The sequence below is a fragment of the Pseudochaenichthys georgianus genome, chromosome 7 (genome assembly GCF_902827115.2).
Source record: "Pseudochaenichthys georgianus chromosome 7, fPseGeo1.2, whole genome shotgun sequence".
NCBI classification, from domain to species: Eukaryota; Metazoa; Chordata; class Actinopteri; order Perciformes; family Channichthyidae; genus Pseudochaenichthys; species Pseudochaenichthys georgianus.
Window position 1 is genome coordinate 13,766,279 of NC_047509.1, and position 12,758 is coordinate 13,779,036.

General features: G+C 41.2%; 1 long non-coding RNA gene across 1 annotated transcript; it reads left to right on the plus strand.

Moving 5' to 3' along the window:
- The first annotated feature begins 4,482 nt into the window (after positions 1 to 4,482).
- On the plus strand, positions 4,483 to 6,150 carry LOC139434177 (uncharacterized). The gene is made up of 2 exons (XR_011643591.1): positions 4,483 to 5,371; positions 5,592 to 6,150. It is a non-coding gene; the product is annotated as an uncharacterized lncRNA (long non-coding RNA).
- Positions 6,151 to 12,758: the final 6,608 nt, after the last annotated feature.

Below are 12,758 nucleotides of genomic sequence, written 5' to 3' on the forward strand. Positions count from 1 at the left end.
ATTTAAAAACGTGGATGACCTTAAACTTTTTGATGTTAAACACGACCAAAACTGAAGTTATTGTACTTGGCCCGAAGAATCTACGAAACAAATTATCTAAAGATATACTAACTATGGATGGCATTATTTTGGCCTCCAGTGAGACTGTAAGGAATCTTGGTGTTATATTTGATCAGGATTTATCCTTTAACGCCCACATAAAATCAATTTCAAGGACCGCCTACTTCCATCTACGTAACATTGCAAAAATCAGGCATATCTTGCCTCAAAACGATGCAGAGAAACTAGTCCATGCATTTGTTACTTCTAGGCTGGATTATTGTAACTCTTTATTATCAGGGAGTACCAAGAAGTCAGTCAAGTCGCTTCAGCTGATTCAAAATGCTGCGGCTCGTGTACTAACCAGAGTTAGGAAAAGGGACCACATTACTCCTGTTCTGGCTGCCTTACACTGGCTCCCTATAGAACACAGGATAGAATTTAAAATTCTTCTTCTCGCCTACAAAGCCCTTAATGGGCAGGCGCCATCTTACCTTAAAGAACTCATTATACCCTACTGTCCTACTAGGGCATTGCGTTCCAAGAATGCAGGGTTGTTGGTTGTTCCTAGAATCTCTAAAAGTACAATGGGAGCCAGAGCCTTTTCTTATCAAGCTCCACATTTGTGGAATCAGCTTCCAGTTTGTGTTCGGGCGGCAGACACCCTATCCGTTTTTAAGAGTGCGCTTAAGACCTTCCTTTTTGATAAAGCTTATAGTTAGGGCTGATTAGATTCAGCCCCTAGTTTTGCTGATATAGGCTTAGTTTGTCGGGGGACATCTTACTTCTTCCTTCTCTCTGTCTATACCTGTGTACTCTCATGTTCCGATTAACCCAGCTTCCCCAAATGTCTTTCTTTTTGGTGTCTATATACGCCGGGATCCGGAGTCATGGATGATCCTGCGGTCCTGAGCCCTGGATCGCGAATCGTGGCTGTGGTCCTGGATCATCGGTCCTGGATGGATATCCTCGTGGATTCATCTTCCTATTATACACACATGCATTTCCAAACATTTGGACTACCTATGTTGCAAATGTATTATCTTTTCAATTTACACACGGCATCTATTGCACGTCTGTCCGTCCTGGGAGAGGGATCCCTCCTCTGTTGCTCTCCCTGAGGTTTCTCCCATTTTTCCCTTTAAACTGGGTTTTCTTCGGAAGTATTTCCTTGTACGATGTGAGGGTCTAAGGACAGAGGGTGTCATATTGTCATACTGATATTCTGTACACACTATGAAGACCACTGAGACAAATGTAACATTTGTGATATTGGGCTATATAAATAAACATTGATTGATTGATTGATTGATTGATTGATTGATTGGTAGCAGCCTTGCTCTTGTTGTTGGGCCTGGTGAAAATGGACTGCTGTGCATTTAGCTGTCCTTTCAGGCCCCTCCCCTTTTGGGAGCGTAGGGCAGAATTAGGAGGGAATTCCGACTCATAGTGTTTGTGCACTGTTTTGAAATGCCGCTCCTAAATTACCCTTCTTCGATAAAGCCACGCTCGCATTGCAGATGAGACTGATGGACTTTGAATTGGAATAGATACAAAAATAATTGTAGGAGCCATATGTTAAATTTGAATATTATTATCATTTGTTGTTAGTGCTAGTATATAATTTATTGGAACCAGCCGTGTGAAATTAACGGCATAGACGACCGCAGTTGTTCGTGATTACGAGACGTTATAGCCGACGTCAGCTGCTGGTGCTGGTGCTGGTTTTTTGACCTGAGAGAATATGTGTTTGTATTTGATACCTTTTTGTGTAAGTAAAAAACAAACTATCCTGAGACGTATTTTGTCCGAGTCAAGCTTATTTGCTATCTGTGAGCCGAATTTTGGATTACTGGAACTATATTTGTCAAAAGACTACGCTCTGGAGAAGCCGAGCTATGAAGGAGGGATTCCAGTGACGGCGTCGCATGAAAGGAGAAGATAAAGACTGCTCTTCCACACATGAGAGGCTTCTCAATTCTTAAATGTCCCCTCCTCGACTCCCCTCCTCGAAACTTAGTCCCGCCCACAGGAGATGCGAGCGGAGGACCGAGGAGGGGAACCGAGGAGAGAGGAGGGGAAGCAGCAGACGTTTAAAGAAATGAGAACTCCTCTCCTCTGAGCGGTCATATTAAAGCGACGTCCATTCATTATTACGTGGCAACAGCTGCATCAGCTGTCGAGTGTTTCGTCATATTTTATAATCTCTGTTAGATCAGCTGAACATTGTTCCCCCACATATTTACTTTGAATTCATTGAGAGTGCGGTATAATGAGACAATAACAGGCTACAGATGCGGACACACACACACCAATATATTTATATAAATATATGCAATTTAAAGTATGAGAGCACTCTCATAATAATGTAACACAATCAGAGACTGGATATATCCCCCCCTCTCTCTGGTCGCTGAAATGGGGAATTGAAATTACGGGCCAAACGTTGTACTTGCAAGTATTAAAAGTAAGCAGAGGACACCAAACCAACTGAGACCTGTCTGTCCGCCGCATCTGCGCACTGTACAACACGCACCGACACTGTACCACACACACCTACAGCTCCTAACGCATAATCAGGCTACAGCCGTTGTGTATTTTATTATGTGAAGCACTAAATGGTCTTAGAAAAATATCGACTCTTTGTAGATATCTACTAAACTAAAGCAAATAAAGAGAGTAGGCCTGTTATACTGAGTGATATATATTTTACACACTGCTCTGCTTTCTGCACGGGCCTCACAGCTGTTCTCACTGTAAACATCGCGTTGCGATGAGAGCAGTTTCTAAAATAATATCCAGGGGATGCATACAGAGCTGTCATTGGCTGAGATAAGTCCGGCCGTGCGTCACGCCTCCACCGTTTCCGGAAATGCATCCGCGGAGGAGCCGTGGAGGAACCATCAGTGTATCCTCGGTTATAGCTCCTCCAGAGAGCCTCCTCGAAGCTCGATCCTCGGTCCTCCAAAATGGCGCGCTGAAATTCATTTCCGGGTCACTGCCGGAGGACCGAGGAGTCGAGGGCTGCAGTCGGATAGTTTAAAAATCAGCTCCTAAATTCTAACCCTATCGTCTATTCCTTGACCTCTGTGTGAAACGTCACGGGGTTAAGGGATAGTGGATAGGAGAATTCAAAAGGACTTAGGAGAAGAGACTGCAGTACTTTAGAAAATCCGACTGCACTTTCACTATCCGACGTGTTTATGATGCGCCAGCGGACGTCCTGAATGTGCGTCTGCTGCTGTGGGGTAACCATGGAAACCACAGTTTTCTATACAGCGGACTACAACATGGATGTTTAATAAGAACGAGGGACTCATCTAGAGACTCTGCACCGTGCTCTGATGCTGCTGCTTTGCTTTATGAACGTGGACAACAGAGAAACATATTCTTCAGGACCAAAGTTGGAATTTAAATAAAAAAGGAAAGTGAAACTTATGCTCGTCACCCTCTCCCTCCGGTCCACATTAATACAAATGATCCCAATACGTATGATTGTATGAACTAAAGACCTTAAATCAATACAGATGTATTTATTATAAACGTTAGTCCTTAACATCTATCTCTGTGTATATCACCATTCAAACATCTTTTAGAAGTTGAACAAACCCCACACAGCTCAGTAAAGACTGAGATGTTGACTTTATTTGATAATTTCAGTGAAAACTAACGTTCATATTTCTCTTTTTGATTATAATACTGATGAACGTTCAGAACAAAGCACTTTGACAACTTACCACCTATGTTTTAAAAAGCTTAATAAGCACCGTAACTTTCATGATATCATTTCTCGGTCATAATCGGTTGTTTCCGTGAACGGCCGTCTGTTGAGTGACGGCAAATGCTGCGGCTGCAAGGCATTGTGGGGCAGCATTTTCGCTTCTCCTGTCAGTTAGGGAGGTCCAGTGGTTCCTAAGCTAAAGGAGGTTATAAAGGAAGTTTGAAACCTCCTTTCCTTTCATTCTCATCATTCTAGAGAATTCGAACGGCACTTATCATGGCTGCCACTGAGGGACTTCCGGGTCATTTCACTCCTTTAGGAAGGTTCCTAAGCTAAATGGACTATTCGACTTCAGCCGAGGAGTTGAGGAGGGGAAATTTGAGTATAGAGAGGCGAAGTCACGCCCATCTACTTCCGGCCCATGGGACCCCGGAAGCGAAAAATTAACATTGAATTCAATGGAGAGAGAAAACGTATCTTTTGATCCCGTTTGAATTGTGCCACGAACTACACATATGATGTTTGTCAATCTTAAACAATAAGTTCCATGTCAAAAAAGTCACATTTTGTCGTAAAACTGTTGAAATATAAGACTATGAAAAATACGCGACTACAAAGACTACAAATCCCAAATCCCATTCTGGCTCGCGTAAGTGATGTCACAGGCGATAATGCTCCAAGTAGTTGCGACTCGTAATTAAAGCGAAGAAGAAGAAGAAGAAGAAGACGATCTCATAACTGATTATTCCCTCCAATAAATAAGAGATTGCTAAACATAAATTCACTTTTACAAGATGCCTGTGTGCTTTGTACCAGGTTGTAATCACATAAGTGATCATACTTATAGATCATAGCTCGTTCTATCGCTTCCCGTCTGATGAAAGGACCAGGAGTCGTTAGACCAAACATATCAGGTAATACACATGTTGTGCATGGAACACAGTCAAGCTAGCTACATAGCTAGTAGCGAGCACGTTAGTTAGCATCACATTACTTAGCCTTGTCATTTGTATTAGCCTTAACATGAAGTGAACCCAAATGTTAAACAGTAAGAGTAGTCATGATTAACATGATATATGATATTTTGTGAAACATTTGAAGAGGAGCCTATCGCCCTCTCCACCAGGTGCTAAGGGGACGGGAGGTAGGCTAACGGCAGATTAGCATCTGCGATCTTTTCTACTTAATGCTATCTGCTCAAATGGTTAACATTGAACATTAAAAGATCAGGCAGTTCAGGGAGAGTCGAAGGAAGGAAGGCAGGCAGGCAGTTTTGCATGACATTTATTTATTTATAGAAGGACCATGCATACAAAAACATTAATCTCAGCAAAGAGAAGAGATGCAATATGCCAGATTATAGCTAATAGCTAATTTCCATCTGTGGTCCATTCTTCTGGACGTGTTTCATTGTGATGATAGTGAGTCAATCTGTTTGTTGGAAAGACAGTAGTTGAGTGATTACTGAGAGAACATTATTAAAAGAGATAAGTATTTAAAGTGTTGTTACTGACCTTTTTCTCTTTTATTTTCTTTACCTCACCTGTAACTGCTGAGACCCTGAGGAACATGCACACTGGACTGACCTGCTCTGGCAACCTGATTTCCACTGTACGTAATAGTATTTGGTTATGGTATATTATTTATATACATCAAAGGCACAATGCACCCCCCAGAGACACACATGTATTGAGTGTGATATTTTGCATAGGTCAAGTGAAATCATCTTTACATACTAGAAAACTGTAGGAGTGGCAACTTGTTTTGAAATTGAATTTTTAATATCCGATAATTAAGTTGATCTGTTTTCTTTATTCTTCTCTCTTCCCAGCTCCATCCATCACCATGCTCTGTTCCTGCAGGTCCTGCTTGCTAATCAATGCTTTATTTTCTTACACAATTACAAATAAAGTCAATGTATTGTATGACATGAAGTTGTGTTTCATTCGGAGTCAATAATAAATTCATTCTGCCTTCAACTGCACAATGATTGTGGACTGCACCGACATCCATGTAGCTGCCCCCCAGTAAGATGAACCAAGCAAAGAGGGTCGCCATCATGCCCAAGGCCATCCAGCTGGCCCGCCGCATCCGCGGAGAGAGGGCTTAGACTGACCTGAGACCAGCACACCCAAACACAACGGCTCTTTTAAGAGCCACCTACAGTTTCAAAGAGTTGCAATCCTACGTTATTATAATTATTAAACCGGGTCATGTGTCACTTAGTTTACTGAACCGTGATGAATGAAAGAAATGAGTGAGGTAGTGGTTTAAAGAAGTTACAAAGACATTAATATATGAGTAACAGGTCAGTGTAAACACAAGCTTCTGTCAATTATGGATCACTCAAACTATTTATATAAAAATATGTAATAAAGTTCTAAAACAAGTATTCGGTATATTCCTTGATAGCTTTTGGAGAAGGTTGTTTTTAAGTTTACTAAAATCTATCGTTTCAACTGTTTCACTTTATAAAAAGGAACAGGTGAGTAGAGCATCATTGAGTTTCTTATTCTGTCAGTAAATTATCCAAATGAAATGTTTATCATTATTTTATTCAACCCTAAACAAATTGATTGTACCTTTTTAATAATGACCTTACATGGTTAAGTTAAATTAACTTCAGAAAATCAAATCTGTTCTGAGAAAAAACTAATAAATGTTTAAAGATAGGAACTTGCCATCCCACTGAAAAACAGTCCGTAGAGATTTAAAGGCGTAGTTGTAGTTCAGTCCAACGTTTCATTTGGATTCATTTCTCCAACAGTCAACTATTTTCATAAAGAATATATATATTTTTCAAAGTCAACTTTATTGTCAATCTTACTCAGTTTGTGTTTATAGACAGAGATCAAAAATACTTTTAAAATCAAATCAAATAAAATTATACAATTTACAGATATGTATACAAATATATATATATATCCTATATAATGATGGTGGACACTTCACCTCCAGCAGGGCAGATGGCTGCACAAGTCCATCGGGGGATGCTCTCAAAACACCGACTCACTCACAAAGAGACCAGACTCGAACACTGTCTCCTGATAGGCCTGCACAAAAGCCTTCACCCCTTCGGCCTCATTTACAACCCCCCAGTTGACAGCCATGACTCCGTCCAAGTTGTACCCCCCGAGCACCCTCTTCATGAGGGACGCCCATGGAGTGGATGAAAGTCCCGACCGCAGCACAGCACCAAACTTGCTGGCTGTCAACCTGCCCCGCCTGTGTAACTGCCACTTTGTCCGCTGTCCTCCGGTGGCTGTCTGGATGGCAGCTTGCTGGTCTCTGCTCAGTCGCATTGAGGCAAGAATTGCCTCAAGCCCCCATGCCCCTTCACCAGCTCCGGCACGGTGACAATGGCCTGATGTTGAGGCCGCGGCTCTGGCTCAGGTGACAAAAGCCATGCCATGCCACACTGTGCGCCCCTCAGTGCAGACCTGAACCAGTCTACATCCTGAGTGGCGATGTCTCTGGCCAGTGGGTTGTATGTCTCCTCTCACTGTTGGTAGAGTTGAGACACCGGCTGGACTACTTTGGAAGTGCCAGGCTTCCTCCACTGGCACTCAACATATGTGGAGCGATCTGCCACATGGCACATATTGCCAATGCTGCAGCGTGGCTGCATTTGTACATCCCCCGTGCACAATCACAGACAGCGCTCTGCATCGTGCCATCGTCTCCCATGCAGATCTGTACAAATAAAGAAAGTACCATGTTTGTTAGCATGCTATAATAGATTGAATGAGCAATAATACAAGGATGGTCCGGATCTGGGGGTGGGAGGGGTTATTTTTCCATAGTTTTGTCTGATTGTTGTTATTGTTTGTTTTTTCTGTATTTTTTGTAATGTGTGTTGTACTGGTTGTGATTGTACATTGTATTTTTCTAAATGTGTATGAATACATTTTTGAAAAACATTTGATCAACAATAAAAAAGGACTTGGTCAGGATCTAGACTCAGTGTGTAGTTTATTAATTAATCAATGCTCTCTACATTAGGAAAACACATACCAGTGTACCCGAGGGAGTCACACACAGCTGTGCCTGGATAACCAAACAAATTGACAAGATAACCAAAACCCTTGAATCTACACACAGCAAATAAACTCAAATGACACAACGAGATGTAAAAGGAGATCACACATACAGTATAGTCGATATAAAACTGGCCGCTTCAATCTGAAGAGCAACTAAAACAAAACACGGGAGTTTACCGTGTTCTTGTGAACACTAATGTTATCCACAGCATACACACAGACCACGAAGTTCTAAAGGAGAACACTAGTTACTGAAACAAAACACGTTAGTGTACCTTGTTAGCTAATGTTAGCTAGCTGACATTAACGTTACACATTGCACATTACTCACCAACATCTTGTAAAGCCGGTCCCGCTGCTCTTACAGAACCGACTAACTCCCCTTTCCAACCTGATCTCACCAGAATGCGTGACTCCACCACGACTCCTTAACACCACAATGCGTGGTGGAGTCACGAACTTTGTTACATTTGCGTGTCGGCACCACGCAAACAACCCCAATGTAAAGTGAATGAGGCTCCTTTGTCGTGGTGCACACACGCATTTCTACAACGTGCATTGTGTGTAATGCAACTGTTAATTTTATTAAATTAGTTTGTTTTTAAGGAAGGCCAGAGCTTCAGCTGTGTCAAATAGATTGTTCCCTTCAGTTAACGTTATTTAAAAGATAATGATCATGTCTTGTATTACGAGCGTCCATTCCCATTGGATAACGGAGAATTTTACACCCGGAAGTAAGTAGCCTATTCTCCTTACTGTCGATTGATTTTACAGTGATATCTGCACTACTCATCGACTAAAAAACACCAAATTGTCCTTGTTAATTACACAACATTGATTGGTTTGAATTGTGTGCAATGCTTTTGTATTTTCCCCCTTCGATTCGGAGAAACAAATATTTTTTCGGAGTTTTTGGACGGCAGAAGACACTACACTACCCAGAATCCTCAGCTATCGTTTGGGACTACACCATGAACCCCGTGATCAGTCCTCAAGTTCTTTGATTGGTTGACCTCCAACTGCATTCCATATGAAAAAAAACGTTTCGTAAAAGAGAAAATCATACTTTATTCAGCAGTGCTTGCTTTACTCTTTGATAGTCATCACATGAATGCATTGTAATAAATGGTTTGGCTGCATTAAATATTACACATCTGTCTTAGTTCTTTATTTATCTACAGAGATCGGGCATCAGAATACACCGGAAACTATTCTTTTACCGTTCTGTTTTAATTTCACAATAAAGTTAGTAGTAATATTTTGTTTTGATATTATTGTTTTTTATTAACTACTAGACGACTGGGTCATGTTAAGACCATCTTTTTTTGGTTGCTATGGGTTTTTTCCATCGCTTTTGTGTTACAAATATCAAAACAATAACAAAATAATAGTCATCGTAAACTAAACCGGAAACAGCAGTATATTTTATTTTGTTAACACTGTAAACTTGACAGCCTTTTAACCTATGCTTTTAACCCAAACCACCTACTGGTTAAAGCACGTTATTACACGTTTAGAGTAATTGCAATGCAGGAAGATTGTGTTGCTTTTTAATGACTGTTTAAAATGCCTTTTTCTTAATGTCTTTCATTTTTGTAACGCACTTTTGAATGTGTTATATTTTATGAAAACATTCAAATATTAAGAGTACATACAAAATAGTGGGAAAGTAGAAGGTCAATTATATAAATATAGAATAGAAAATATCAAGAAGATACTCAAATGATATCTAGAGTAAAACAGTTTAGTGCCTTAAGGCTTTAATTAAAGAAATGTGCAGAATACGACAGTGTAATGGTGGAGGTACACACACATTGATAGATGTCTTGTAATGCACTGTTGATGAACCTGTGACCCAAGTTGTTCATTCATTGCATAACTACACTGTTGTGTATATGATATGTCAATAAACCTTAGAAAATCTTGAAATCTTGAAAGGGATGTGCAAAATAGCAATTATATACAGTCTTTAATGAACTATTAGAGAATAACGAGTAATGAATATGCTTTAAACAGATCTGCAGATAAATATTTAGTCTTCTCAAGCACCAACTATCAAATATCTCGCCTGATTGTTGGCACTTGACAATCACCTTCACTGCATTTCATTCAGGTGTAACTAAAGTCTGATTTAAGGGTTGTTTATATTTCACATCATTAATCCAAATCTGTAAAGTAACTAAAATAAATGTAGTGGATTAAAAATACCAGGTTAACCTTAAAGAAAGCCCTCAGGATTATAAAAGACCACCATCACCACAAACGGTTCTGTCTGCTGCAGTCTGGCAGGCGGTACCGCAGCATCCGGACTAAAACCACCAGACACAGAGACAGCTTCATCCCACAGGCCAGAAGACTATTAAACACCTGAACTTAGAAATAACATTCATCTGGCTGCTACTTAGAAATTATTTATCTAATATATCATATGCCAATCACTTGTATATAGACTCTTATTGCACTATTTCACTATTTTTTCTGTGCATCGGTTTTATTGCGTAGCACTGTTGGAGGAGCCTGTGACCTAAGGGGGGGAGGGGGTAGGACACGTTCGATTCCTGTTTTGAATAGTGTGCCGTAGATGGGTTTCATTCCATTTCAAAGTCCTTTTGGACGCTCTGTGTAAACGTCGCGCATCCAATCACAGAGGTTGAGGACTGATTACGGGGTTTGTCAAGCTAAGCACATGGTGTAGTCCCAAACGATAGCTGAGGATTCTGGGTAGTGTAGTGTCTTCTGCCGTCCAAAAACTCCGAAAATATATTTGTTTCTCCGAATCGAAGGGGGTAAATACAAAAGCATTGTACACAATTCAAACCAATCAATGTTGTGTAATTAACAAGGACAATTTGGTGTTTTTTAGTCGATGAGTAGTGCAGATATCACTGTAAAATCAATCGACAGTAAGGGGAATAGGCTACTTACTTCCGGGTGTAAAATTCTCCGTTATCCAATGGGAATGGACGCTCGTAATACAATACAGGGGACATGATCATTATCTTTTAAATAACGTTAACTGAAGGGAACAATCTATTTGACACAGCTGAAGCTCTGGCCTTCCTTAAAAACTAACTTATAACTTAACTAACTTGTAATTTAATAAAAATAACAGTTGCATTACACACAATGCACGTTGTAGAAATGCGTGTGTGCACCACGACAAAGGAGCCTGATTCACTTTACATTGGGGTTGTTTGCGTGGTGCCGACACGCAAATGTAACAAAGTTCGTGACTCCACCACGCATTGTGGTGTTAAGGAGTCGTGGTGGAGTCACGCATTCTGGTGAGATCAGGTTGCCCCTTTCGTGTATGTACAGCTCTCAACGTGTCCAGACTTGTAGTCACCTCGTTTTATACTTTTATTCTCATTCTGAAAGAAACAGGTGAAATTTGCTAACGTGACGGCCATCTTTGTGATGGTGACGCGTATTGTGCGAGACCAGAGACCTGTAGTTCACTCAGCGGTTTCACACAAAAAAAATTGTAACTTCACAGTTTTACGACACATTTTAATTTTTTTGACTTGCAAAATATTCTTTTAAATTGACAAACATCATATGTGTCATTCGTGGCACAATTCAAACGGGATCAAAAGATAACCTTTCTCTCTCCATTGACTTCAATGTATAATTTTACGCTTCCGGGGTCCCATGGAGGCTCCCGGAAAGGGAGGGACTTCGCCTCTCTACGCCGGAGATCGGCGCATTAAGTGGGACATCCGAGGAACAAAAGACGGTGAAGTGGCCTGTTATGTTAATGTTTGAAGACGGATGGGAGATCGCTACACAGAAGCGGGATACTGAATGGATCAGCTGATTTCAACTACCAGCTGATTACCTTTGCTTTTCGTTTGTAAAAGACATTTAAATAAGTTGTTCTTTAAGAAAGACAGTGCAACAAAGACATTTTCTATAAAAACGAAGCGTTTACTGTCGGACACCTTCAGTTGAGTTTAAGCACTGTATAAATTTAATTTGAAAGAGCCATGGAAGAACTAACCGAAAGGAGCCACAAGAGGGAGCTAAAGCCTACGGAAAAGGCCAAAGAGGAGAGGCTCCACAGGCTAAATGGATTAAGGAGAGCGAAGCTGGGCCAGCTCACCAAGAAGGTTAATGAGCTGAAACGTCTTGTTAGCAATGTGGATAAAGTGGAATAAGAAATCCTGAATGAATTTGCTAAATTATATGGAGAGTTTAATGACATTAACAAGGAGTTTGTAACTCTCTTACCTGAAGAGGAGGCGTCTGAAGACCAGCAACACTGGTTTAATCCCAAGTCAGCAAACATTGAACAGTTTGTACGCATAACAGAAAAATGGATTAAAGGAGTACGCGAAGACACAAAAGAAGCAGGCCCTTGGGATAGAAGAAGCCTCTCTAATAGAGCAGCAAGCAAAACAGCTCCAGCAGCTCAAAGAGAACAATTAGAGATGGATGCAGCTGTAGCTGAATGTGATGCAAAGTTAATGGTGCTTGACGGGTATGAAGACCAGCAGGATGGTATGAACAGCTACCTCAAACGCAGCCAACATCATGGCAAGTCAGAGACATCTGGCACCGGATCCAGAACTGCTCCAAAACCAGCTAAATATGGTGAGAAACTTGCCTCAGCACACCTGCTAAAAGGAACTGTCATGCCACGCCCAACAGAGTCAAGCAGGTGGATGGACACGCAGGGTGGAGCTCCTGATGCAGCACACGGACCGGGCCCCAGAGAAGGTCACCGTAGAGGAGAGGAGAGGAACAGCTATGATGTGATGCAGCGTCAAAGTCAGATTACAGAGATGCTGGTAAGGCAGCATAACCTGTCTTATCTTCCTAAACGAGACTTGCCTGTGTTCAAGGGAGACCCGCTCACCTACAAGTCCTTTATAAGAGCCTTCAACCATGTCATCGACAGCAAGGCAGAGAGCAGCAGCGATACATTTTACTACTTGGAACAGTTCACCGGAGGAACC